This window comes from Myotis brandtii, unplaced genomic scaffold, assembly GCF_000412655.1.
Source record: "Myotis brandtii unplaced genomic scaffold, ASM41265v1 scaffold352, whole genome shotgun sequence".
NCBI classification, from domain to species: domain Eukaryota; kingdom Metazoa; phylum Chordata; class Mammalia; order Chiroptera; family Vespertilionidae; genus Myotis; species Myotis brandtii.
The window spans coordinates 255,683-283,022 of NW_005363542.1; positions in this window are offsets into that span (position 1 = coordinate 255,683).

Genomic DNA, 27,340 nt, shown 5'->3' on the forward strand with positions numbered 1-27,340 from the left:
GCCATAGCAACATCCCTAGTGACACAGGGGCAGGACATAATCAAAACAGAGGTTTCTTTAAAGGTTTGTCTTGTTTCTTTTCTGGGAATCACTGATCTGGTATTCTTATGATGAGTTCAAAGAGACAGAAACAGCATCAAAATGTTTATCCTGTAACAATAGACAAGAAATGCCTCTTAAACCATCTAATGACACTAGCTAATGTGTTGAGCAGTTCCTAAGTGCCAGGTACATGTGTAAACATATATATATTGAGTCCAAGTATTTGTTTCTTATGCTTGAAAAAAAAACAAATAATATATTACTACTCAGGACTCAACTGCCTTGGATGTTTGAATTTTAGTTCTTCTACATGTCAAGACAGTTGAGTCCAAGTATTTGTTTCTTATGCTTGAAAAAAAGAAAACAAATAATATATTACTACTCAGGACTCAACTGCCTTGGATGTTTGAATTTTAGTTCTTCTACATGTCAAGACAACACAATAGTGACCATGCACGTTGCTTCAGCTTCTAGGTGCATTCCTCATTAACATTGTAAGATTTGCTACCATATTTAAAAAAACATTTAATTGGATTAGGTATCATGCTTCTTATGGCACATGTGTTATTTCTAATATTTATAATGTGCAAGGTGGTCTGACTTCTTGAAGACATTTACACACTTGCTTGCTAGTCTTAGGAGTAATATTAATTTTTCCATTCATTCATTCATTCATTCATTCTGTACCATCTGAAACTAGCTCTCAGCAAGAAAGTAAAGGAAATTCCAAAGATATAGAAGTCAGGATTTTTTAAAAATATTATTGCTTATGCTGCTATATTTTCAGAATATTACTGGGAAATTTAAGTTTAAAAGGTATAGTAAATAAAGTATAAGAGTTAGCAATAAATGGCAGAGACTTTCTTAATCTCAAACACTGACAGAACTGGCCTCTTTTTTGAGCAAACATCTTAGGGTATAATTCTTTCCATAAAGACAAAGTGTGTGTGTGTGTGTGTGTGTGTGTGTGAATGAGAGAGAGAGAGGAGGAGGGGGAGGAGGAAGGGCATAAGGAGGAGGAAAATGGGGTAGGGGAGAGAGAGAGTATATGCTACAAAGCTCTGCACCCTCTCACAGTCCGGGAGCCCTTGGGGGATGTCAGACTGCCACGGAGGCAGGAAAGGCTCCCGCCACTTCCACTGCGCTTGCCAGCCATGAGCCCAGCTCAGGGCTTCTGGCTGAGTGGCACTCCCCCTGTGAAAGTGCACTGATTGAGAGTCTTCCCCCTTGTGGTCAGTGCGCATCACAGTGACCGGTCATTCCGCCATTTGTTTGGTTTGCATATTAGCCTTTTATTATATAGGACTAGAGGCCCAGTGCATGAAATTTGTGCACAGGGGGCAGAGGGTCCCTCAGCTCGACCTGCACCTCTCCAATCTGGGAGCCCTCAGGGGATGTCCTACTGAAGGCTTAGGCCCGCTCCCTGTGGTTCTCTGCTGTCTGCGGGGCCCACTTGACCACTCCCGGGTCACCGCGGGCAACGGCCAAGCAGGCCCTGCTCTCAACAGCTGCCCCCCCCCCCAGGACTGGAGGACTCCAGCAGGGCTGAGAGGACTGGACACTGCCATCTTGTGGCTATGGGTGCCGCCATCTTTGTGTTGGAGTGACGGTTAATTTGCATATTACTCTTTTATTAGATAGGAAAGGCTTTAAATTATACCAGCCAGGGACAATAACCATATAAGCAAATATACTCAACAATCTGATCTTTCACTTGATTTAAGTCAAGTGAAAGACTTTTGGTGGCATCTCTTTAGCTAGGGAATTTATATGGAATGCTCCTTAATAATGGAGAAAGTAGCATAGTTTCATTGTCTTACCTCTGCTAGTAGTTAGGCTACACTTGTAGTAACCAATGAGTGATCTGAACACAAATTCAGAAATTATTTGTAGTTCAAAAGAAATACCCATAGAAAAATGCCCTCATTATCATGGGCTCTGACCAGACCTAAAGGTTAAGGTTAAATAACTATGAATATCATTTTAGTGCATCATGAGGTATCAGTACACTCTTTCATGGTTTTTTTTTTCTCTTTTTTGTTTTTCATGACAATTTTGTAGGGATCACTATACAGTTTAATATAATCTCATCATCCATCTCTTGGTTATAAAACATGAATGTTTCAGCTATACCAAATTTCAAATACGAACACATGAAAAAAACTGGCACAACCTACCATTAATTAGTGTCCTCAGATAATTAATTAGAGTTAAGTCTTGTTGAAGATACAAACTACAAAAAATATATACCCCAATAAAAAGCAAAAAATAATCTTTCAATAAATAGTATTAAATCTGTCATAGACAGGCACTGTTCTAGATCTTGTGACTACAGTGATGACTAGAACTTGTACAGTCCCTTACATGAACCTGAGAGCCTAATGGGTCAGAAGGTGATAAATGCTATGGAAAGATTAACAGTAGCAATGTGAAGGAAAGTAACAGGAAAGCCCTCTCTGAGAAGGTGGCATTTAGGCTGCAACTAGAATGTCAGGAAGGAAACAATCTCATGAGGATAAGGAGGAAGAGCTCTCTAGGCAGAGGGAATACTCAGTGCACAGGATTTAATTGCAAATAAGTTGGGCATGTGGCTACAACAGAGTGAGCTCTGGTGAGAACAGGACCACACAAAAAAAGCTCAGAGAAGGGGGCAGGTCATGGAGAACTTTGTAAGCCCGAATAAGGAGAGTAGATTTTCTTTGGTGCTAGATGGGGAGCTTCGAGGGGGAGTGACATAATCTCATTTACACTTTTAAAATCCTGTATAATAAAAGCGTAATATGCTAAGTGTCCGACTGATCGGTTGACCGTTTGGTCAACTGCTAGACCAGTCGCTATGACATGCACTGACCACCAGGGGGCAGACGTTCTGACCCTCTACTGGGGTCCAGCCGAAGGTCACCGCGGGCAATGGCCAAGCAGGCCCTAGAACCCTCCCGGGGTCCCTCCCCAGCCAGCCAGCCCCCATCGGCCCCGATCTGGACTGGGTGAGACAGCCCCAATTGGCCCCGATCGCTGGCCAGGCTGAGGGACCCCACCCATGCACAAAGTCAAGCACCGGCCTCTAATATTACTATAAGATGTTCTTGAGGATGAATTGTTGGATAGGAGCAATCCAAGGAAGAATTACAAAGAGATATCATGCTGGCTTGTACTAGGATGCTAGGAGAAAGAGAAAAGACAGATTTGGGATATGTTTTGAATGGAGGGTTAACCATAACTGGCTGTTGGGATAAATGTGGGGAGCAAGGATAATAGTGCCAGTACTAAAATGGGGAAGACTAGAAGAAGTAACTTTATGGGTGTGGGGTTAATACAGTTTTGTTTTGGCCATGTTCTGTTTGACATGCCTAGGCACACCATTTCTTGGTGTGTTATCAAGTAGTATACTTCACTACCCTCGTGTTTATAAAAATTAAAGGGAAGTCAGACTAAACTTCTTAAATTACATTTTAGACACTATCTTATCATACTCATTCTCTAAGCATCTTGGCTTAGACAGTTTCCTCTCTGGAGAAAGATAGGTAAGCTGAAAAGTAACATGGGCATAAGGACTAACATCCTTGGGCAACAATATCTTACAACCTCCATGTTAAAAATGATGCACTCTCCGGATGAAAATACTGGGTGACCAAAATAGATGAAGCAAAGTAAAAGGGAAACAAATCCCCTAATCAGCTGACAAAGCTGACCTTCAGCCTAGCACAGGTCACTCCTGTATAATGAGACTGTTTAGTTCAGTGATGGCGAACCTATGACACGCATGTCAGAGGTGACACACGAACTCATTTTTTTTGGTTGGTTTTCCTTTGTTAAATGGCATTTAAATATATAAAATAAATACCAAAAATATAAATCTTTGTTTTACTATGGTTGCAAATATAAAAAAATTTCTATATGTGACACGGCACCAGAGTTAAGTTAGGGTTTTTCAAAATGCTGACACGCCGAGCTCAAAAGGTTCGCCACCACTGGTTTAGTTAGAAAGAGAAGTTGGTGTGAGAATATAGTTCTTGGATATTCTTATTCTCATCTGATGCCATTGCAACCTTTAAATTCCCTCCTGCCAATACAGCACAGAGGATAGGGCAAGGGCTAAAACAAACTAACCCAAGATATTGCTTTTGATACCAGGACGCCACACCCCAGTTGCAGTATTATGGGAAATAAAGATCAGTGGACAGAAATAAGAAAGAAATGAAGACTAAAATCTGGAGGGTAATGTAGGGGGGCCACCTTAAGATTTCACTATTACTCTAGTATTATTCCCTTCTGTGTAGTAGACATTTTTTCAAAGTTAGTCTTCTCCCATGTAATCTTCACATCAGCTCTATGAGGTATGTGTTATTATTATAGATGAGAAAATTCATTTTTAGAGAAGGTAACTTGTGTAGCACTGCACAGTAAGTGATAGAGCCAGGACTGGACTTTAAGTCTCTTTAACTTCAAAATTCATGTCAGTACCTCCATATTCTTTAATAATTTGCTAGATACATTTCTGATTACACAGCAGGGACACAGTGCATTTTCAGTTATCTGTTATTATAAAGTGACAGGCAGACACAGGTGGCACTAAGATCTTTCTGTGCCATGACTATACAGACAAGAATGAATTCTCCCATAAAATGGTGAGAGAGCAAGGACTGTTATATTGATACTAGAGGTCCAGTGCATGGATTCGTGCACCGGTGGGGTCCCTCAGCCTGGCCTGCAGGGATAGGGCTAAAACTGGCTCTCCGACATCCCCCGAGGGGTCCCAGATTGTGAGAGGGTAGTTCTCGGGTGATACACCCCAGAATCGGGCTCCCTCCTCTCTTCTCCCAATATTATGTCACTTTCTCTCTGTATCTGTCTCACTTCTCCCATCTCACTTTACCCTAAGTCTGGCGGTAACTGATGACTTATGGGCACTTAGCTGCAAAATGCAATTATTTAGCAAACAGAATTTACTTAACCTGGAATCTAATTGGCCTAGGGCAGGACTCTGCTCAATGTCAGGCTCCTGTCCAGGCCCTTCCACCCAGGCTGAGTCCTGTGGTGGCAGGAACATCCTTCTTCCCACCTGAGATGTTCCTTCACCTCCTTCCCTCCCTGGAGGTTGCCCGCTGGCCCTACTGCCCACCCAGAAGGAGGGAAGCTGCACCGGTTTCCCAGCTGAGAGTGGTAGTGGGAAAATTCGCTGCCTCCACTGGAAATTGACATTAAGTAGATGGGCCAGTGCAGACGCCGGACGATGGAGCCGCAGCCAGTTGGTCCTGCAAGTCTCATCATTTAGCTAATCAAGTCGAAAAGTTTCTGTAAGGGCCAGACCCACGTCCTCTGCAATGGGCTAGAGGCCCGGTGAGAGCCAGACCCGAAGTGGGGAGCCAATGGGCTAGAGGCCTGGTGCACAGATTCGTGCACCGGTGAGGTCCCTCGGCCTGGCCTGCAGGGATTGGGCTGAAACCAGCTCTCTGACATCCCCCAAGGGGTCCCGGATTGCGAGAGGGCTCTCAGGTGACACGTCCCAGAATCGAGCTCCCTCCTCTCTGGTTCCAGGTGCATCACCCGAGAACCACAGATGCAAAGTCACTGCAGCTCTTCAGCTCCTGTGTTGAGTGTCTGCCTCCTGGTTGTCAGTGCGCGTTAGAGCTACTGGTCAGATGGTCGGACAGTTGCTTAGGCTTTTAGATAGGTAGATGATTGATAGATAGATGATAGATAGATAAATAGATAGATAATAGATAGATAGATAGATAGATAGATAGATAGATAGATAGATGAACCAGACCTCAGATTTGCATATTGCTAAAACAAATTAGATTTCTTTATGTCTTAACTATGTTATATGTTTATGGTAGACATGTTTTTTAAAGTATGTGTGATAAATCTAAGGTTGGATTGGTGGGTACAAACTTGATTTCATTTGATTTACTTGGCTAGCAGAGCATTTTATAGTAACATCTACTTTTCATTAAATGTACAATAATTAGTGGATGCAACAGTGATTTAAGTTTATGTGTCATTATCCATTTATTTCTGGGAGAGAAAGAGAGAATATGGCCAAGTCAAGATTAACTTTAGATTTCTGTGCCCGGGCAGTAAATAAACCACCAGGCACCACAATATTCCAGCCAGCATGATAGCACAGACATAGTTTTTCCAGCATATATCATTAAATAAATATTTTTTGCACTGTAAAAATTCTCATACTTCATGTTGCTTAATCTTGACATGGAAAGGCTCATTTAAAAGGAAGAATTTTTTAACCCCCTCAAATTCTAGTCTCTAATGCAATTTAATTGTTTTGGAAATGATATGTCTTATGAGCTTATGCAGAATTCATTAAAATTCATAGATGGTGATAAATTTGCTAATTTGGAAGCATTTATAGTAATACATTACATATGTCAAAGTTTTTTCATCACTAACAAATCCATAGATATAGAACATTTTGAAAATAAGAAATTCTATTTCCCTTTTGCTTCTGAAACCATATCCTTGAATCATCTATTTATTTTCCCAAATAAATAGTATTAAGCAAGCTTATATGTGCAATACTCACATCTAGAATCCTTTTATCTACATAATTGTTAAATATTTAATGATTGTAGGAAACTTGTCACACATGAAAGATGGATATATGCTTATTATATTTTCAATTACTGAATATTGTGCCAAGAATATGACATTCTGTTCTTCGTTATTAAATAAAATGTTTGTGTAATGACAGTATCTACCACTTGAGTACCCACTATATGCCAGACACAAATAAGTGTACAATCTACATGGTATATTATTTAAAATGTAAATAATTCAATGTACTAAGTATTCCATTAAAAGAGAAATAAGGAAAAAAGCAGTGACTGTCATGGTAGACATGCTAGCTGTCCACTGAAATCAGCTGTTCTTCCAATAGTGATAAAATTCTAGATGGGATACGGACGCGAAGGTAGACACTGTATATCTCCAGGCTCCCTTGCAGTTAAATGTGGCCATGTGTCCTAGCTCCTGCCAATGGAGTGTGGGTAGAAGCAATGTGTGCAAATTCCATCTCACTGGTTTGAGTGGAAGTCAGTGGACCCAGATTAGACTCACCCCCTTCTTACAGCTCTGTTCCTAATTGACTGTAAGGAGCAGAACTGCCAGCCAGATAAACACATTTAATTTAGGACTGTTATTTGCCCACTATTTTCATGTCTATCTGTTGCAGCAGCTTAGCTTATCCTAATGAATAGGTCATACATACATTACCACATATACATATACATGCATTTTATAGTCAATAACCAATAGGGGCTTTCGTTTTTGCTTTTGCAGGTTTATTAATCCATTAACTTATATAAGGACAAGTACAGACCAAAATACTAAGAATGCCCACATGAGCTACAAATAAACTACTGTTTTCTAATTATTATATTGTTAAAGATAAATAACATTGCAATTATATGGTTTTGAGCTGAAATTTTATAGTTTAAAAAATATTCTCAAAACATTCTCACTTGATCCTCATTACAGTCCTTTTATTTTGCAGATCACAAAATAAAATACAGAGCAGTTAATTAACTTGCCAAATAGTGCACAGCCCTCCACCAGCACTAGAGGCACTAAACTGAATCTTTGCTCTTTAGACTACGTTATATAACCTCTTTGGGCTAATATTTCTAATGTGTGACTTGGTAAATCCACCTAATTTTAACTGTTCATTTCAAAAGGAAGTGAATTTTGTCTGGTGTTGTTTTTTTTTGTTTTTTGTAAAATTTTTAAAAATCTTTATTGTTGAAAGTATTACATACGTCCCCTCCCCGCCCCCATGACCTCTTCTAACTCAAACCAACCCTATTGTCTGTGTCCATGAGTTATGCATACATGCATACAAGTTGGTGTTGTTTTATTAAAAATTAGATAAGATCAGACTTTTCTACATCCATATATTTAAGTATGTCTAGTGTAATTTGTATTATTCTTTTTTAAAAAACATGATTTTTATTGATTTTTTGGAAAGAGAAGAAGGGAGAGGGTGAGATAGAAACATCAATTGGCTGCCTCCTGCACACCCACTATGGGGATCAGCCTGCAACCCAGGCATGTGCGCTGACCCGTAATTGAACAAGTAGCCTCTTAGTGCATGAGACAAAGCTCAACCAGCTGAGCCACACCAGCTGGGGTGTGTTATTCTTTCTTAAAAAATGATTTATTGGGTTGACATTGGTTAATAAGATTATGGAGGTTTCATGTGCACAATTCTATGATATATTTTCTGCATTGTGTACCCACCATATATTTGACCTCTTAGACCCCTCACTCCCCACCCCCTTCCCTCTGGTAACCACCATACTATTGTCTATGTCTATAATTTGTGTTGTTGTGAAAAATTCAAGACCTAGGAATAGAAATAGGCAAAGGAAAATGAAGAATTTTAAAGTTTAAAGTCTCTTAGGAAAAAGTCTCCAAATTATCTTTAGGTTTTGTTAGCAGGGCATCACAGTGAGATTTAAGGCACTAGAAAAAGAAATTGATTTTTTAAATAAATATTTCCAGTGCAAAAATCTTAATTTTTTGAAAATCACTTTTCTGTCATAGATTTCAGAAAAGTTTCATTATTGACATGACAGTTGGGACAGTTATATTTTATTCTACTTCCTAACATTTCTTTAGGGTTTTCCAGGTATCTCCCTCAATAAAATCTAATATTCTCCTCATGACTCTTCCAAATTTTCTTGCCAAGGTTAGACACCACATGTAATGTGTGTGATTGGCCAGGAACCTTCCAGAAGCATTTCTCACCAATCTGATCTCATATTTAAACAATATTTCCCCTGCCTCCCAAAAGAAGGAATTAAAACAGCTTCTACCAATTCTTTTTTTATTTTTTAATGATTTCAGAGAGGGAGAGGGAGAGATAGAAACATCAATGATGAGAGAAAATAATTGATTGGCTGCCTCCTGCACACCCCACACTGGGGATAGAGCCTGCAACCCAGGCATATGCCCTGACCGGAAATCGAACTGTGACTTCCTGGTTCGTAGATCTACACTCAACCACTGAGCCATGCTGGCCGGGCTACCAATTCTTTAATCCACAGAATTAACCAGCTGCTTTAGTGTTATATGACACAAAAAGCAGAAGGAATAAAAATATAACTTATTTCTTAACCCTATAAGTATCCAAATGGGCTAGAATTCAGATAAAATAGTTTTACTGAAGGCCCTGAACATGTCTATAGCTGCTCGGGGCAGCATCAAGGTTTCCAGGGGAAAAATAATATGAAACTGCAGCCTCCAACGAGGAGAAAAGAGCTCAAAGGAGGAAATCTGATAGAAATGAAGCCTCAGTAAATTTTTTAAAATATATTGTTATTGATTTCAGAGAGGAAGGGAGAGGGAGAGAGAGAGAGAAAGATAGAAACATCAATGATGAGAGAGAATCATTGATTGGCTGCCTCCTGCACTCCCCCTACTGGGGATTGAGCCTGCAACCCAGACATGTGCCCTTGACTGGAATCGAACCTGGGACCTTTCAGTTCATAGGCCGACCCTCTATCCACTGAGCCAAATCCAGCTAGGGCTTCAGTGAATTTTAGATTCCTCCAGTGTAGTAATCTAGATTTAGGTGATTAACATTCTGAGATATTTACTATCAATGAAAATAGTGCATATTCTTCCAATCCTAGATCATTATTTATGAATTCATCAACCAGAAAAGAAATTATTCAACATTAGATAAATTATTAAATTCATTCCATCAACCAGAAATTATTCAACATTAGATAAATTATTAAATTCATTAATTAGCAACCTAGAGATTTTTTTTTTAAGTTTTTAAAGACTGCAAGACATTTTATTATTAAACCTAGAGAATTATTGTTGGCTGACTTGATTAGGTCTCTCCTTAAAACCAACAGCTAAAAGACACATCTTTGAATTAATTTGACTCTAATGATTTCAGAAGCTACAAAACACATGAACGTGGTATAAAGAGATGCTTTTATTCTGTGCTCCGTTTTCATTAATTGACAAAGAAACATTCACTGATATTTTCGCTCAAAGTCATTGCACAAGCTATCTTTTACATAAGAGTAAATTAAAAATTAAAGTTCCCTCTAAAATTAGCAAGTAATGATTGTTTAATTACAAAAGAGGAAATGCTTGGTCACTTCTTTCTGAATTGTTAAAGGAAAGCAATAGTGTTGGTGAAGAAATGAGGATCAGCATCAAGTGTAGCTCATTTCTGAGAAGAAATTTATTTTAATGGCTTGATCATGAAATCCATCTGAAGCTATGAATAGGTATTATAAAGCATGAAGGAATTTCATAAAGATATACAACCTCATTTCTCCCTTAGCTGCCAGGATCCCATTTTGTTCCAATTCTCTTCCAAACTCTGACAACTTATCAGTACTTTCCAGGATTGCCTGTCCATTTCCAGAGCTTTTTCTCATTATCCCATATACTCCCTCAAGATGATTTCATTCGCACCCATGAATTCAACTGTCATCAATATGCTGATTGTCAAAATCCACATCTTCAACACTAACCTAATTCTAACTTCCCAGTCCATAGTTTTAAAACCTCTACATGACAGGGACCTCGAAATTAACATGTTCTAAATTTACTACCTCTACTTTCTACCCCACAGCCAAATAATGTTAGCCCTCCTGTGTTCTCTCTCTCAATCAATGGTTTCAGTCTTCTCCTTCAGTGTTAATGGTACACCCATGAGTACCTACAGCCTTCCTAGTACCAAAGCAATGCCATGCTTCACAAGAAAGAGGCTGGAACCCTAAAATCCCCCACTGTCATTCACTTTGGTCTCTGGAGATCTATGAAGCCCAGTTACTATGCATGTTTCACAAGCTTTTCTTGAAAGCAATTCCTTAAGTTCCAATTATAGCCTTTCTCTCTATGAGGTCATATGCATTCCAAGTCAGATTGTATTTCCAATGCCATGTCATGTCATCATTTGCAACTGCCACTTTCTTCAAGATCAGCTCTCCAGAAACCATACACTAACATGTTCTTTGCAAGCCCCTTTCTCCAAAAAAGTCTATTCATACAAACAGAAGCTTAAGCAAACTGCTGGTCTCACACATCCAAATATATTTGAATCTCTGTTTATCTAAACTATCACAGACACATGCACACACACACACACACACACACACACACACATACACACACAGGATACACACACATCTGCAAACTCAAAGTCTGCATTTTCCATCATCTAACACTCAACTGCATCCATCCCTGTCACAAAGGCAGGTAGTAAACTGACATAAGAAAAACAGCATGAATTTAAAATATCAAAGTTTATAAAAATATACTTTATCCATTAATTTCAAATTATTTAATATTTCTGAAAGGTCTACAGGATTAGAGCCAATATTGTAGCTTGACAAATGTTAAACGGCATGTTGTTACTAAATCTATGATCTAAAATCAGTATTCCTGACTCAAAATAATTCTTGGATATTCAAGTTAATCTGGTCCAGTTTAACCACTTTCTTCAGAAGAAGCTGCTCGTAAAAAAAGCAAATCAACTAGCACACTAATGACAAAGCCAACTAACTTAATCTCCCTGCATAAATTTTTTACTGCTGCATCATGAATTACCACAAACTTGGCAGCTTAAAACAATGCCAGGTTATTAGCTCATAGTTCTATAGGTCAGAAGTTCAAGCACAAAGACACTGGTTTCAATACTCAGGCCCCACAGACGAGTCAAGGTGTCAGCCAGCCTGTGTTCTCATTTGGAGCTCAGCTCTTCATCCAAGACCATGTTGTTTGGCAGAAATCAGTTCCTTGCAGTTGTAGGACTGTGCTCCCTAATTCTTTGTTGGCTATCAGATGGAGGCTGCTCTCAGCTTCTAGAGGCCACCCACATTCCTTTCCATGTGGCCTTCTCTATATTCAAAACAAGAAACAAATATCCTCCTTTGTGTCCAAAAAATTATTTCCACTCACTCTGAATCTCATTCTCCAGAAAGAGCACAGTCCCTTTATAAAGACTCACCTGATGAGGTCAGTCAGGCTCACCAAGGCTTATCTCCCTTTCTTAAAGCCCAGGTTGTATTCACCGTCCAGGCCTACATTTGAAGACATGGAATTATATAACAATGGTCATCAAAAGGTAGAATTCTGTCTACCACATTACCCTTCCTACTTATGACAGTTCTTTCCTACCACATAAGCATGCATGAGACTGAATTACCTCCTGGGCAGAGACAGGAGGAAAAAATAGAAAAAGAAAAAACAGACACGGGGGAGAAAAATGTGCTCTTCCGTTATGGCTTCTTTGATTTGCCACACATGTGAACTTTACAAAATTCTAAAATCTACGCATCATTCAATGTGGATCTATTAAATCTCTGAATATCTCTGGCTTTCACTTTCATAATTCATAAAACAAGGATTCTCACTTTGTATGAGCATACATTCACATATAACATATTTACATTATAAAATTTACCAGGTGACAGCAAAGAAAAAAAATGGACTTGACTTAATGTAAATATCCACAAAGAGTAAGTCTCCACAACCAGCTCATGAAAAAGCAGCCTCCTATGCCTTTGACAAATGGTCTGTTTGCTCTTAGCATCAAACCCTTCTCCTGAGTATTACTTCCATTTGTAGAATTATTATGCCATCTTTGCAAGTATTTAATCATTTTAACTTTTCAAGTTACCTTTACAATTACTGTCACATTAATTTTATAATTTTAAAAATCCATGTAAAAATAGGTCGAGCAATATATTACATTTCTCGTTACACAGGTGGAAAAAAAAAACCTGAGTTTGGGAAAGGTTAAATGGTTTTTCCTCAGCAAGTTAGGAACATAACCAAAGGCAGATTCCAATTTACCTTTCATCTGACCTGATGTACTTCCTATTTCACTGTTGCTCCATCATCTTTGTTAGTAAGCAGCTGTTTTATTTTTAAGTGTACAAACATCACATCTTGTTTACCTTGCTTTGCACGGGGCACAGCACACACAATGCTTGCTGATGCCACCGATACTTAACATTGCTGAGTGACAAATACGGTTCCGGGCTGAGGCTCGGGGTTGCCCCAATACCAGACACAGCCCTGCCTTCATGAAGCTCATCAAGTTCAGATACTACATTCGAGGGGAGTGACTTCTGACTCAGTCTCCAGAGAGCACCTGAATCTCCAAGAAAAAGAGTCTTAACATGGGCTATGAAGTCAAGCCAAACAGTAATTACATCATGTACTGAAATAACCAGTCATAACTAGACACAGTGAAACATTTCATTTGAACTCTGAAGAATATCCAATATAATTTTAAAATATAGCCTCTGAGAATAATTTCTATCATTTGGTCACTCACTAAAAAGAAGTTAACACATAACAGTAATTATGGGTCCAATATGTTCTACAGCTATTTTTTTTTTTCATTTAATCCTGCAACAACCCTTTAAGAGTAGGTGCTATTATTATCCTCATTTTTTAAAAATATATTTTTACTGATTTCAGAGAGAGGAAGGGAGACAGAGAGAGAGATAGAAACATCGATGAGAGAGAACCATTGACTGGCTGCCTGCTGCATGCCCCCTATTGGGCATTGAGCACACAACCCTGGCATCTGCCCTGACCAGGAATCAAACCGTGACCTCCAGGTTCATAAGTTGATGCTCAACCACTGAGCCACACCAGCTGGGCATATTATCCTCATTTTTAAAGTAAGGAAACTAAAGAAAAAAACTGACCAAAATCACACACAATAAGTATTGGAGCTGAAATTTAAACTCTTAAAATCTGATTCCAGAATTGAGCTCATAACCAGTAGTAGACTCTATTGCCTCAATAAACATTTGCTGAGTGTCTTCTAAATTCCAGGCACTGTGAATTTATTTTTTGTTTTGGTTTTTTTATTAATGGATATTATAAACTGGAGCAGCAATCTGATCTGATATAAACCTGCAGCAATGATCTGATATGACTGTGATACCATCTGATCTGAATTATCTCTTTCAGTAGAAAATGTACTGCTACAGTTTCTACAACTTTCACAATGATAGTGACCATTTCTTCCCTCTAACAACATTCCTGTTATCAGAAGAGAGTAAAGGAGTTACAGAAAGTAGAAAAATGGTTACTGTCTACCTTCCAGTCAAAATCCAATTAAATATTTCTCCGAAGTACATGCCAAATACAGGTTTTATCTTTTGAAACCTCTATCTTTGAATAATACCTCTTCTCCCCACCAAAGCAAAACAAACTTAAATAGGGGTGCATTTTTATTCATTTGAGTCTGAAGAATATTTTTATAGCTACAATCTGAAACCATATTTGACTGCAAATACTTGTACATTCTTTACAAATAAAAATTTATTCTGTCATTAAGAACTTTGGTTTGTCTCCCACAGTTTTAGCATAAGGCAGAAAAAAATAGGTCTTTATATGTTTTAAATATTCTTTTTATGTAGCAATGAATGAAAACCTCGCTAGTGTAGGAGTATCTTTAGTGTACTAGAGTCCCGATAGATTATCTTAGTCGTTAAAATATCTAGAACATTTAAAATTTTTGTAGCCTTAGCATTTCTGTGAACTTTTTCATTTTTCATCATCTAATTTCAATTCTTCCCACACTGGTGACTGTTATTGGAGAATGTTTTATTCTCATTGTGTGTGTGCTTCAAAGATACATATAAGAAGAGATGCATCAGTATTCCCAGGGTGTTTTTAAATTGAACTCCAAATTCAAGAGATTTATGGCTTAACTATACGTACACAGCACATTTTCCAAAAAGCCAACCTTTCATCAAAAGCTGTACTAGGTATGCAGAGAGATACAAAATCATCTGGCAACTGCACTACATTCTTCTAATATTTTCTCTCTCCTTTCTCTATTCCACTCGCTCCAACAATTTTCAAGTCAAGTTTATAAGAAAGCTTTAGGAGAGCACAAAACCACTTCCCAATTATATGCTTAATACTTAAATACCTAACAGCTTATCTAATGCTTGTTTAAATAATGAACCCAATTATGACAATCATTAGCATTTTTCCCTTTGCTCTTCTCTAATTATAATAGTACAAAGGGAGAGATATAATACAAATGATGCTGAATAGAGCAGAACAAAGTCATAGTCACAAGAAGTGGGAGAAGACTCGGCATATGTACTAATGGCCAGTTAAATATGTCTGTCCAAACCTGAGAGCAATGTTCAGACATGACCCTTCAATAATTTTTATGAGAAGAGAAATTGTGCTCCCCAGAAAGGGGAAAAAGAATAGTCAAGGGCAAGTTCTCCCTCCAGTGGTTCCTTCCCTTCTGCTGAATGTTTCCTTCAGAATTAACAGACCTCATCCTTAGATGATCAGAAACACGGATGCCCAGTGGTAGGGACTGGTCAAAGAAGCAGTAGAGACATCAGACATATATCTGAATGATGAGTTCTGAGAAACATTCTAAAACCCACTTTGCTTTCTTTTACCCAGAATCTGTCAAGGTGAAAATAAATCTCATATTTCAAAAGAAAATGATGAGGTAGAATAGTTATATTCAAGACATGTTGACATCAATTAAAACATTTACTAAGGCCTTTCTGATACAGCAGTTGTTTCCCATGTCACACAAGTCAAGGATATACTTAAAGTTGAGTTCTTTTGATGGCTTGGACGTCTTTCCTAAAAAAAGGAAATAGAACCTGTTTAAGGTGCCTCAGGAGCCACTGTATTCATCACACATGACCTCAAGCTTTAAGATCCATGAGGAAGCCCTGCTGCTCCGATTAAAAACTGAAAATTCCAAGTGTTGTTGGTCTTGTCAGCCTCACTTGTCAAGCTTCTACCAGATAAATACTCCCTTGCTATTTGTTCATGTCCCCAAGTCCCCACTCCACAGCCAACCAGAGTAATTACCCGATCCCAGCTTGAGATGAGGCTGTTTTCCTCTGCTTCAGCCTATCCATCCTTAGATGCATCCTTCAGCCCCTCCAACTTCTATCAACAAAGATTTGTCTTTCATTTACCAGATTTCCCTGTCTCCATGAGCAGAAGATGGATGGTGGAGAGAATCTTCTCTATTCTCCAATTATTAATGGGGCAATGCTGAAGTTTTTAGGATCAGTTCTTCAATTATTGGTCATATATTATGTTAACAATCTAATCTAATAAAAGACAAACATGCAAATTGACCGTGCCTTCGCTACACCTTAAGCCATGCCCACCAGCCAATCAGAATGACTATATGCAAATTAACCTAAACATGATGGCGGCCAGCAGCCACGGAGCTGAAGTGAGCAGGAGGCTTGGTTGCTCCAGTGATGGAGGAAGCCAAGCTACCTGGCTGGCTCTGAGCTCCACTGAAGGCAACAAAGTTTCAATTATAGAAGATAAATAAATCCCAAATACCTGCTTTCAGTAGGCCGTGGCCACGGAGCTGGAGCAAGCAGGAGCCAGCTCTGAGCTCCACTGAAGGCAACAAAGTTGCAATTATAGAAGGTAAATAAATCCCAGAATAAAAAAGAAAAAAAGGAGAGGCTGGGAGCTTCTGTCGCGGGGGGGCTTGGCCAGCCTGAAAAAGGCCCTCAGCCCCTCACCCAGACTGGCCAGGCACCCCAGTGGGGACCCCCCACCCTAAAGGGGGTGTGGCCAGCCTGAAAACAGCCATTAGCCCCTCACCCAGGCTGGCCAAACCTCCATGGGGTGAGGGTCCCCACTGGGGGGGTGGCTTGACCAGCCTGCAAACAGCCATCAGCCCCTCACCCAGGCTGGCCAGGCACCCCAGTGGAGACCCCCACCCTGAAGGGGGTGTGACCAGCCTGCAAACAGCCATCAGCCCCTCACCCAGGCTGCCCCCACCCATGCACCAGGCCTCTATCCTATATAATAAAAGGGTAATATGCAAACTGACCCTAACAGCAGAAATACTGGGAATGACTGGTCACTATGACACACAGTGACCACCAGGGGGCAGACGCTCACTGAAGGAGCTGCCCCCTGGTGGTCAGTGCGCTCCCACAGGGGGAGCTCTGCTCAGTCACAAGCCAGGCTGACGGCTGCCAGTACAGGGGTGGTGGTAGGAGCCTCTCCCACCTCCTCAGCAGCACTAAGGATGCTCAACTGCAGCTTAGGCCTGCTCCCCGCTGGCAAGTGGACATCCCCCGGGGGCTCCCGAGCTGCCAGAGTGATGTCTGACTGCCAGCTTAGGCCCAATTCCCCAGGGAGCAGGCCTAAGCCAGCAGGTGGTCATCCCCCAAAGGATCCTAGACTGCGAGAGGGCACAGGCCAGGCTGATTGCCCCTAACCACTCTGCATGCCTGCCTCATCACCCCTAACTGCTCATCTGCCTGCCTGCCTGATTGCCCCTAACCACCTCTGCTGCCTGCCTGATCACCCCTAAAGGCTTGCCTGCCTGCCTGATTGCCCCAACCACTCACCTGCCTGCCTGATTGCCCCTAACTGCTTGCCTGACTGACTGATCGCCCCTAACCACCTCTGCCTCGGCCCCTGCGGCTTCATCCAGAAGGACGTCTGGAATGACATCCAGAAGGTCGTTCGGTTGTCTGGTCTAATTCGCATATTACACTTTTATTATTATAGATAGCCAAAAGATGAAAGCAATCCAAGTGCCCATCAACAAACAAATGGATAAACCAAATATGATATATATACATACAATTGAATATTATTCAGCCTTAAAAAGGAAAGGAATTCTGGCCCTGGAGCATTGTCCCACACACCAAAAGTTTGCAGGTCCGATTCCTGGTCAGGGCACATACCTAGGTTACAGGTTTAAACCCTGGTCAGGGCATGTTTATAAGGCAACCAACCAATCGATGTCTGTCTCTCTCTCTCTCTCTCTCTCTCTCTCTCTCTCTAAAAGTCAATAAAAACATATCTCCTCGGGTGAGGATTTCAAAAAAAGGAAAGAAATTCTGACAATTGCTACAACATAGATGAACTCTGAGAACATTATGCTAAGTGAAATAAACCAGTCACAAAGGACAACTACTGTATGACTCCACTTATATAAGGTACTTTGAATAGTCATATTCATAGATACAGAAAGTAGAATGGTGGGTGTTAGGGGTTGGGTAAAGGGAAGAATGAGGAGTTACTTTTTAATGGGTATGAATTTTCAGTTTGGGAAGATGAAAAAAGTTCTAGAGATGGATAGATGGCGATGGATACCCAATGTGAACGTATTTAATGCCACTGAACTATACAATTAAAAATGGTTAACATTGTAAATTTTATTTCATGTGTATTTTACATAATTTTTAAAAACAGAATAGGAAAATTTCAGACATTGAGAAGGGCTATAAGGAACAGTATAACAATGATAACAGAAGGGATTAAGACAGCATTACTATGAATTCAAGTATTCAGAGGAGGTGATATTTTTCTAAATATCTGAATGCTGAAACTCAGAAAGGTAAGACCTGGGTGGTGGAGGGCAAGCATTTCAGGCAGAGAGAAAAACAAATGCATAAGATTTGCATTTGAAGAACTAGGAAGAAGGTCCAGTAGAGGGAGTCCTAGCAATATATTGATATGGGATGACCTATATGAGAAAGGTAAGGCATTGTGGGCCAGGAAAGCAGTGGGAATTTTCTTCTAAGGACACTGAAACCTTAGGAGATTTTGGGAGAAAGGGAATTCTGTGATCTAATTGTTTGTGAAATATTGTTTTGGCAGCTGTGTAGAAAATATATTATAGGAAGGCAAGAATCAAAGCAAATCCATTAGGAGTAAGTACAGAGTAGACATGATGATGGCTTGGAATAGATGACAGCAGTGGAAATGGTGATAAATGAATACATTTAACATATATTTTGATGGTAAAGCCAACAAATATTCTCGGTTTTTTATGGATAGGGTAATCTTACATTGCCTGTTCACCTGATTTCTGCCTACTGTCCCAGTGCCCTCTTTTGTTCTCAACATTATTCCAGTTTGGACAATAAATCATATAGTTGCCCTGGCTATGGGAATAAAAAATAAGGAAGACTCAAAAATGACTCTTCAGCTTGAATAATAAGTTTATGGTACTGATGTTTCAAAGGTGGTCTATTAACAATATCATTAAGGAAGGGAAAAACATATTTGGAACTTTGTATTCCATTTGTTATATTCATGAGTCCTTTTTGTCCATGGTCATCCAGCAATCCCATGTTCCTCTTCCCATCCCAATTCAGTAGATATGTATGCAGCTCAAAACTTCAGGCAAAAAAATAATGGCAAATTAAATTAGCTGACTAAACAATAGTTCAAGTAACTAACTGGCCAGAAAATTAAAGAAGAAAAGCAACTTTCAGGAGGGAGCAGCATGTATGAGCATATGATGGCCCCCAGTGCTCCTGCTCATGCAATGATCAAGTTCATGGATGGTGATAATGGTGATAGTGGAAATGGTGATAAATGGTCTGGCAAGGCTGTAGTAGAATGATGCTATCCTGGATCCTGGAGTTTGCAATGGTTTATACCACTAAGTGAGTAGAAGGAAATACTCTCAATAAGAATCTCAGGGAAAAGATCCCTAAACAGAGACTACTTGCTCCACAGAAAATGGTACTGGGCATGGGTTAGAAAACACATCAGAAGTAAGGAACTAAGGTTACATATGAATTCTTTAGCAGGAGGATAATGGCACAGGAATACTTTATATCTACATAATTAGAAGTGATGTAAATTAGAAGTCAAGAAATATGTTTGGATATTTGTAAGTTGTCATTTCTTGAAACACTCCAAGGAATGTCAGATTTATTATGATTTTGCATTCTGAGAAAAAATCGAAGTGGGTGTGGCCTGAAGAAATACCTACTAGCTATTCTACACACACACACACACACACACACCAAAAAAAAACCTCATAAAACAGAACTGCTTTTTATTTCCCTTTATCCAAAGCAAAGCAGCAGCAATGGAAAAAAAAATTTTTCTAAAGTATATTCTTAATTCTAAAGCTCAACAGAGTATAAGGCCAAAATGGAATTTCAAACCAATCCTGAGATAATTGTTAAACCAAATTAACACCAAAGCTTACTACCAGAACCATTGCCCTTTATTAATATTTGAAAGCCAGTTAGTTAAGATTAAAACTTCTTACTACAAAATGAACCAATATATTTTTTAAGTGATGGATAATTGACTGGGGACTGTCAGTTCATGTAAGCTGGGTAAAGAAGTAAACAGGAAGATTAGTTGTGTTTCAAAGGGAAATATTGCACTTCACTTGCTACCCATAATTCCTAGACTATTTTAAGCCTCAGTTTTGTGAACCATCCACATACTATGATGTCCAATATTACCCTAAATGGAAGGACCCTAGCAGTGCCCAAGGACTTGATGCTGATTTTTTTTTCATTTCCGTACTTGGTTTTGTCAGTTAATAGCCTTGGGATGAGCCAAACAGGATATGAAGAGCAGCAGGACTTAACTGGAGTCTAAATTCAGCTGTAACATCATGAGGAGAAAGAAAGGAAGGAAGGAGAGAGAATATGAATCCCTTTAGGCCAATTGAATCTACTCTATATTCCTGAAGAGTTGGTCCAATCTTTTAAATATATATGGTTCACAGAAGTATCTGAATGAACTTTTGAAACCACAGAGCTGAAAGAAATAATTGCTAAAGAATCATTAGAATTGAAGGTTGGATAAAATCTACTACTTGTTCAGCTGTGGGTATGTTGGATTAGGCTTTTGTCCATGCAAATATAATTCATCTCACCCCATTATTTGTTTTTATTCCCTTAACAGAATTCTTTAACCACAGATCCATCAAACCTCACTCATCAGTGTAACCTGTACTCTAAATTAAGCTGGATATCATTTAGATGTTATCGTTTATGTGTTATATGCTACCAAAATAATATCAATTTTCACAAGACTACCTGAATATTATGTTCCACACATAGTTAATTACCTTCAAGCCCTTGCATTGGCTGCTCATTTTATTTAATGGTAGAGTCTTCCTTTGCTTCAGTTCCTGCTCAGATCTTGGCTTTTTCAGTGGATTAAATTTCAACATGACTTCAAAATAGTCTCTAACTTCTAGTCCAAAAGAATTAAACTCTTGTGGAATTTATCCAAAATTTTCAATCAATGGGCTGATTTGAAAGCTTTCTCTACAAATAAGTGGTTAACTATAGGAATTTGGACTCTGAACAAAATCTCCTGGCAGTCATTTACACATGCATAATGTAACAGAAAATATTCAAAATCCACCATAAAGTTATCAAAATTTTACTGCAAAATCAAAGAAAATAGAAAATAAAATATGTTTCTAGTTTGAAAAAATAGAAACATAGTTTTACAGTTTAAAAAATAATGGGGGTTTTAAACAGAACAGTCAACATCACTTTGAGCAATCTGCTGATTTAGAAAGAGAAAGAGCTTGCCTCAAGACTGTGAATAAGACATTTTCCTTTGGCAACTGAAGGAAAATTAGAGACTGAAATAGAGTCACCACTAATCCAAGTGCTAGAGCCTCAGAGTCAATTGAAAAACTAGTCTATTCTCTACCTCTTTTCCACAATCATTTAATCATTCCTTTTTCTTTCTTGTTGAACAAATATTTCTTTTTTTAAAAAAAAAAAGGTAATCTCAATTGCAACCTTCATTTTCCAGAGAAAATATTCCCATTTAGATTAAGATGAATGAGCAAAGGTATCTCTTCTTTGGTTGTTAGTCCTTCCTATAAATCTGCCACTTTTGTTAAAACATTCCATAAATCCTTCAGAAGAAAGCCATTTTGGGCCTAAATTAGACTTCTAATTAAGACTGGATAATGCTGGCAAAGCTGGATTCTTTACTACTTATATACAGATATTTGTGCCTATTCTCCATTGTTTTGACATTTTCAGGAAATCTGAACAAAAGATTTAAATATTCACACACATAATATAGCAAAATTAATCAAACAGGCATTGTTAAGTGTTTAATATGTGCCAAGCATTTTGCTAGGTGCAGATACATCCTTTTCTTATCTCAGGTGCCAAGACAAAGACTTGGCTCAAAGCCCCAATGTAAGTTCTGTGTTTCTCATCCAAGTGTTCTGCCACAGTGATTTTTCAGTCCACAGTGATTTTTTTTCTTTTTCTAAGCAACTATAGCTTTTATGTCAATATTTCTCATTTTAATTCAAGGCAGTGAATGTCCATTTGACATTAAATAACATCATTACAGAAGTTGGTGCATGCTTAGCATACAGTAGATATGTATTAATTTGCCTCCTTCTTTAACTTAATGTATATATTTACATAAACACATGGAAACCCATCATATAATGATTCTCCAGACACAGACACTATGTTTTTATGCCATGTACTTTACAATCTTGCTATTACTAGAGAGTGAAGAAGAGGATGATCGCCAAACTACCTATGAAGAACTACAGACTGGAATTACTGGAAGTCTGACCCAGTAATTCAGATCTTTTCTCATTACTCACATCTCCAATGTAATCATTTGAAGGTCCCCAATTAACAGCCACACCTACATGGTTCCAGTCCCTACCTTTTCATATTCAGTGATTTATACTCTGGTTTCTCTTCAAATTGCATAAATCTTTTGCCTTTTACTAAACATATTCAGTGATTTGTCAAATTGAAGGCAAAGAGCAAGCTCAATCAAAATACTTTTCCATAACTGTCTCAGACCTGTTGCTCTAGGAAGGAGATGTTGAAACACCATTTGAAGAGTTGCTATTAAGTGTTTTTAATGCATTTCCAATGAAGTGTAAAGCATTCTAATGACTGTCAATGGAATATCAAGTTGAGTGATACACTGATCTGGGGTGATAATGAGCAACAATACTGAATTGTTTGAACACTTAAAATTATTTTTAAAGGATAAATAATACCCACTGCTACAATACTCACCTATTGGCATCTATGTCCACATACTCTACCTTCTTCCTTAATAACACGGAACTGTCTGTGCTCCTAGCTAAGATGTACACTCCATTTGTGCACTAGTCCCAACCCCTCACATCTACTCAGGAACACCGATCCAGCTCTTCTCGCCTCACTCTTACATGAGCAGATTGTCCCTCTACTAGATCACTACCACAGACACACAAACATGTTGTGACTTCTCCGATTTTATTAAAAATAAAACTTTCTAGACCCCATTCCCTTTCACCTTAATCTCCCAATCACCTCATTTCTCTCCAAGCCTTTAGCAGGGGTGGGGAAACTTTCTTCTGCCAAAGGCCATTTAGATATTTATAACTGCATTCGTGCGCCATACAAAATTATCAACTTAAAAATTAGCCTGCTGTATTTGGTCAAACATTTAATTGACTCACCCCTAATGCCTTGGCAGGGCCAGACCAAATGATTCCACAGGCCGGCTGGTTGTTCCCCATTCCTGCTTTATAGCAAAACTCCTTAAAAGAATTGTTTAAACTCCTATCTCCATTGTCTCTAAAACCACTACTACCAAGGTCATAAATGACTCTTTACCTTGATAAATTCCATGGTCAGTTTTCAGTCTTCATATTACTTGACACAAATAATCATCTCAGTTACCTTAAAATATCTTTCTGACTTCCCCAACACAACACTCACCTGGTTTTCCTTCCACTCATTCTCAGCCTCCTTTACTAATTTCTATTCAACTGCCCAATGTCCAAAACAGAGCCTAGAAATTTATTTACATATAAATTAATAAATGAATCAATCAAGCAATCAATCTCATTAACAATGTATTGAAAACCTACTAAAGTAGGTTAGGAGATGGCTCCAAGATAAATGGCATAATTTTTTTACATATCTGCCTTGTGCAGAAATATTCTATCAAGGGAAAAAAGGCATAATGTTTAAATTTCCTTAGACAGTTTCTGAGACATAGGCCTGGCAAATCATCTCCCTCCAAATCCCATATAATTTTTAAGAGCATTATAATTAAAAGAATAATTGCCATTTATTATTGATTAGACATTCATTTCCAGTTAACTTCACATATCAATAGAGATTTTCTTTGCAATATAATAACTTGGTAGGCCATTTATATCCTCTTTCTAATCAATATATCCATTACATTTTTAGACATTTGATAGGATTTAGTACACAACTTTATTATATTAGAATATTATCAAGGTCTTGGCTGTTATAATTTTGCATTTATAATGCATTATTGCTACATCTCTGATTTATTTGATTTTCTGTCATCAGCTAGAAGAAAAACCTCCAACAACATTGCTCCTTTGGGAAAATATTATGTGCTTTATAAAACCATTTTCAGGAATGTGTTGTATTGTTAGTCAATGTCTAAATCCATTTCTATGGTTTTAATATAAGCCACTCTTGTGTGCATGCTTTGGGTTTATCAAGGTAGCATTGATGATGAAAATGAAGATTTCAAGTATGTGTAATTAAAGTGATAATTGTTTAATGGTAAGATCCAACAATGACAAAAAATAGAGTGCATAGTGGCATTGCTAGATTTTTTAAACTTATAGAATTTACACATTCAAATGAATTGTGGCTTCAAAGTTATGTATCTTAGAAAGCAAAGAATCAACAAGACATCTGGGGAGTCAAATTTTAACTATAAAGATAATGACTGCTAGTACTTATACATCCAAGTAGGTACTGTTCTCCTCAAAGTGATAATCTTACAAGGCTGCACCACATTCCAATGATAGTACCATATGCTCAGACCTTTTTGGAATTCCACCTTCAAAAACATCACTAAAGCCACATCACACTCTTTTGATTGTCCTCAGAGGACCACATATTCATACTTTGAAGTGGGTTTTTTTAAAGAACCAATATTATTTAGTGTCAAGTCCAATAAATCAGGTGAATGATAAAATTGAGTAATACTATCTTGAATCTAAAACAAGATTTAACTACAAAATAAAAAGGCAGATGTCCTTGTAAAGATTGTAAATTTGCTCTGAAGGCAGGTCCAAAGGAGGAGATTTTAACATGTACTGAGCAATTGCAGCAAGGTTGAATACTTTGAGAGATATCAATCACTTTGATTATACATTCAGGAACTTTCGTGTTTTTTAAATTCCTTCCTGGGGGTATTTGTAAATTCAAGTGCCTAGGAGCCAACCTTTCCCATCCTTCTCAGGGTTGGCCTCCCAACTTAAATAAAAAAATATCTGTATTATTGACTCTTGGCTTTAATAAGGAAGAATTTTAGGAAGAAATTGGTTTAACTTTTAAAATTTTAAATAGACAAATAACATAGGGGAAATAGACAAATGTAAACCTAAATTTTATCCCTGAATTATCTAATATAATAATTTGTTCATTTATTTCGGCCAGCATTGAATGCTCACTGTCTTTCAGATACTGTTCTAAACACACTGAACATATGACTTCATTTCATCTTTATAAGAACCTTGTAAAATATATTCTATAAATTAGCTTTATTTTTTAAATGAAGAAACTAAGATCAGAGAGATTAAGAAACCAGCAAAAAGTAGCTCAAAAGAGGTAGAGCCAGAAAGGGAACACAGGTGACTCATCTAGAGACTGTGCTCTGAACTACAGAGCTATAGTGCTTGTACTATTGGCCAAATTATCATGAAAAAAAATTAGAGAAATGTATGCTTCAGAGGTACTAAAACTTGCAAGGATAGGAAGGGATGATAGTAAAACATTAGTCATGGACAAAGTCTCCTTAATTGCCTAGCTTTCCAAATGCTAAGGATGTTTCTAATAGTATCATTATACCTGCTTACCTGCCCCCAGATTCCAGGTCCCCAACCTCATAGATGAGGTCTTGCTAAGGGATCTGAGCGATGCAGTGAGTGTCTGGCTTGCATGCTCTTAGCAAACTTCCCTACCTCATGATACAACCACAAGAGCATCATAAACCTTACACTGTGGGAGTAGGAAATATAAGGTCCGTAAGTGTCAGACACTTCGTTTGGCACTTAGGCTGAACCTCAGAGAAGGGATATAATTACCACCCTGCTAGAGTTAACATAGTGAGGGGTACACAGTCGAGAAAAAAGTAAGCAAATAAAATAAATGAGTGTTATTCAAATTTATGAGAGAAGTAAACGTGACACGGTAGTAAGGAATAAAAGGGATGATTGGGAAAGGCCTAGAAGACCCCTGTCAGGCCTAACACCCTGAAACCCAGATGGCACAGCAGTAAATACAATGCCACAGCAAGAAAAAACTATGAATCCAGTACCTACATCTCAGTGGCACCACTCAAATAAAGCAGACCCCATAAGTTGAGATGCCCATTGCTCACACTAGCCTAAAAAGGGTCTTTTACACCTGATTCTATTAAACTTTGGGGGAGGCTCTAAAAAACACAGGAGATTCCAGGAATCTGCAAAGATCCTCACCCTTGTGTTGTTAAACTCATGGGCACCCTTGCAATGGTTATTTTCTGATTCGTAGTAATGCAGAAGAAAACGAACATTGTTCAAAGACGAATCCCTTTCTGCCAATCCTCAAGTATGAACCAAGTCTTTGAGAACTGACATACCTCAGAAAGCCTCACTGAGGATGGGTATTTAAATTGAAATCTAAAAAATGAGGAGTCAGTTATGCAAAGCTCTGAGAAAAAGAGCATTACAGATCTGGTTCAAAGAGTAAACTTTCACAAAGACTGATCTTAGGAAAATGTCTCTCATGGTACCATATCACTCTTAATACCTTTTTATATTACCAGTTCCCACTACCATGAAGCCAACATCCCACAGTAAGATAGGGAAACTTTTATCAAGAGAAGCAGAGGGTGACTTTTGCTTCTCTCCTTTGGGGATCTTATCTGCTGGGCTCTTAATATCTTTAAGCACAGCTCACTCCCCAGAAGGATCCAGACACTCCTATCCTGATGTTAAAGATGTTGCTTAGATTGAGATGTGCTCTTTCAAAAGCAAGCATTCACACATCACTGCTAATACAAACACTAAAGTCACATAAGTATTATACAGCAAATGCGGGAAGGTGAGGGGGCCCTGCTCCAACTATATCTGAATCAAAAGGAAACCATTTAGAACAAACTAAACAGAAACAAACTCATAGATCCAGAGAACAAATTGGTGGCTGCAGGATGAGAGGGAAGCTGGGGGGATGACAGAAAAAGGAAAGAAATTAAAATGTACAAATTGCCAGTTGTAAAACCAGTCATGGAGACGTAAAGTACAGCATAGGCAATACAGTCAATAATATTGTAATGGGCCCGAGCCAGTTTGGCCCAGAAGATGGAGTGTCAGTCTGTGGACTGAAGGGTCCCGGGTCGATTCCAGTCAAGGGCACGTACCTCGGTTGCAGGCTCAATCCCCAACCCTGGTCCGGGCATGTACGGGAGGCAATCAATCCATGTGTGTCTCTCACATCGATGTTTCTTTCTCTCTCTGTGT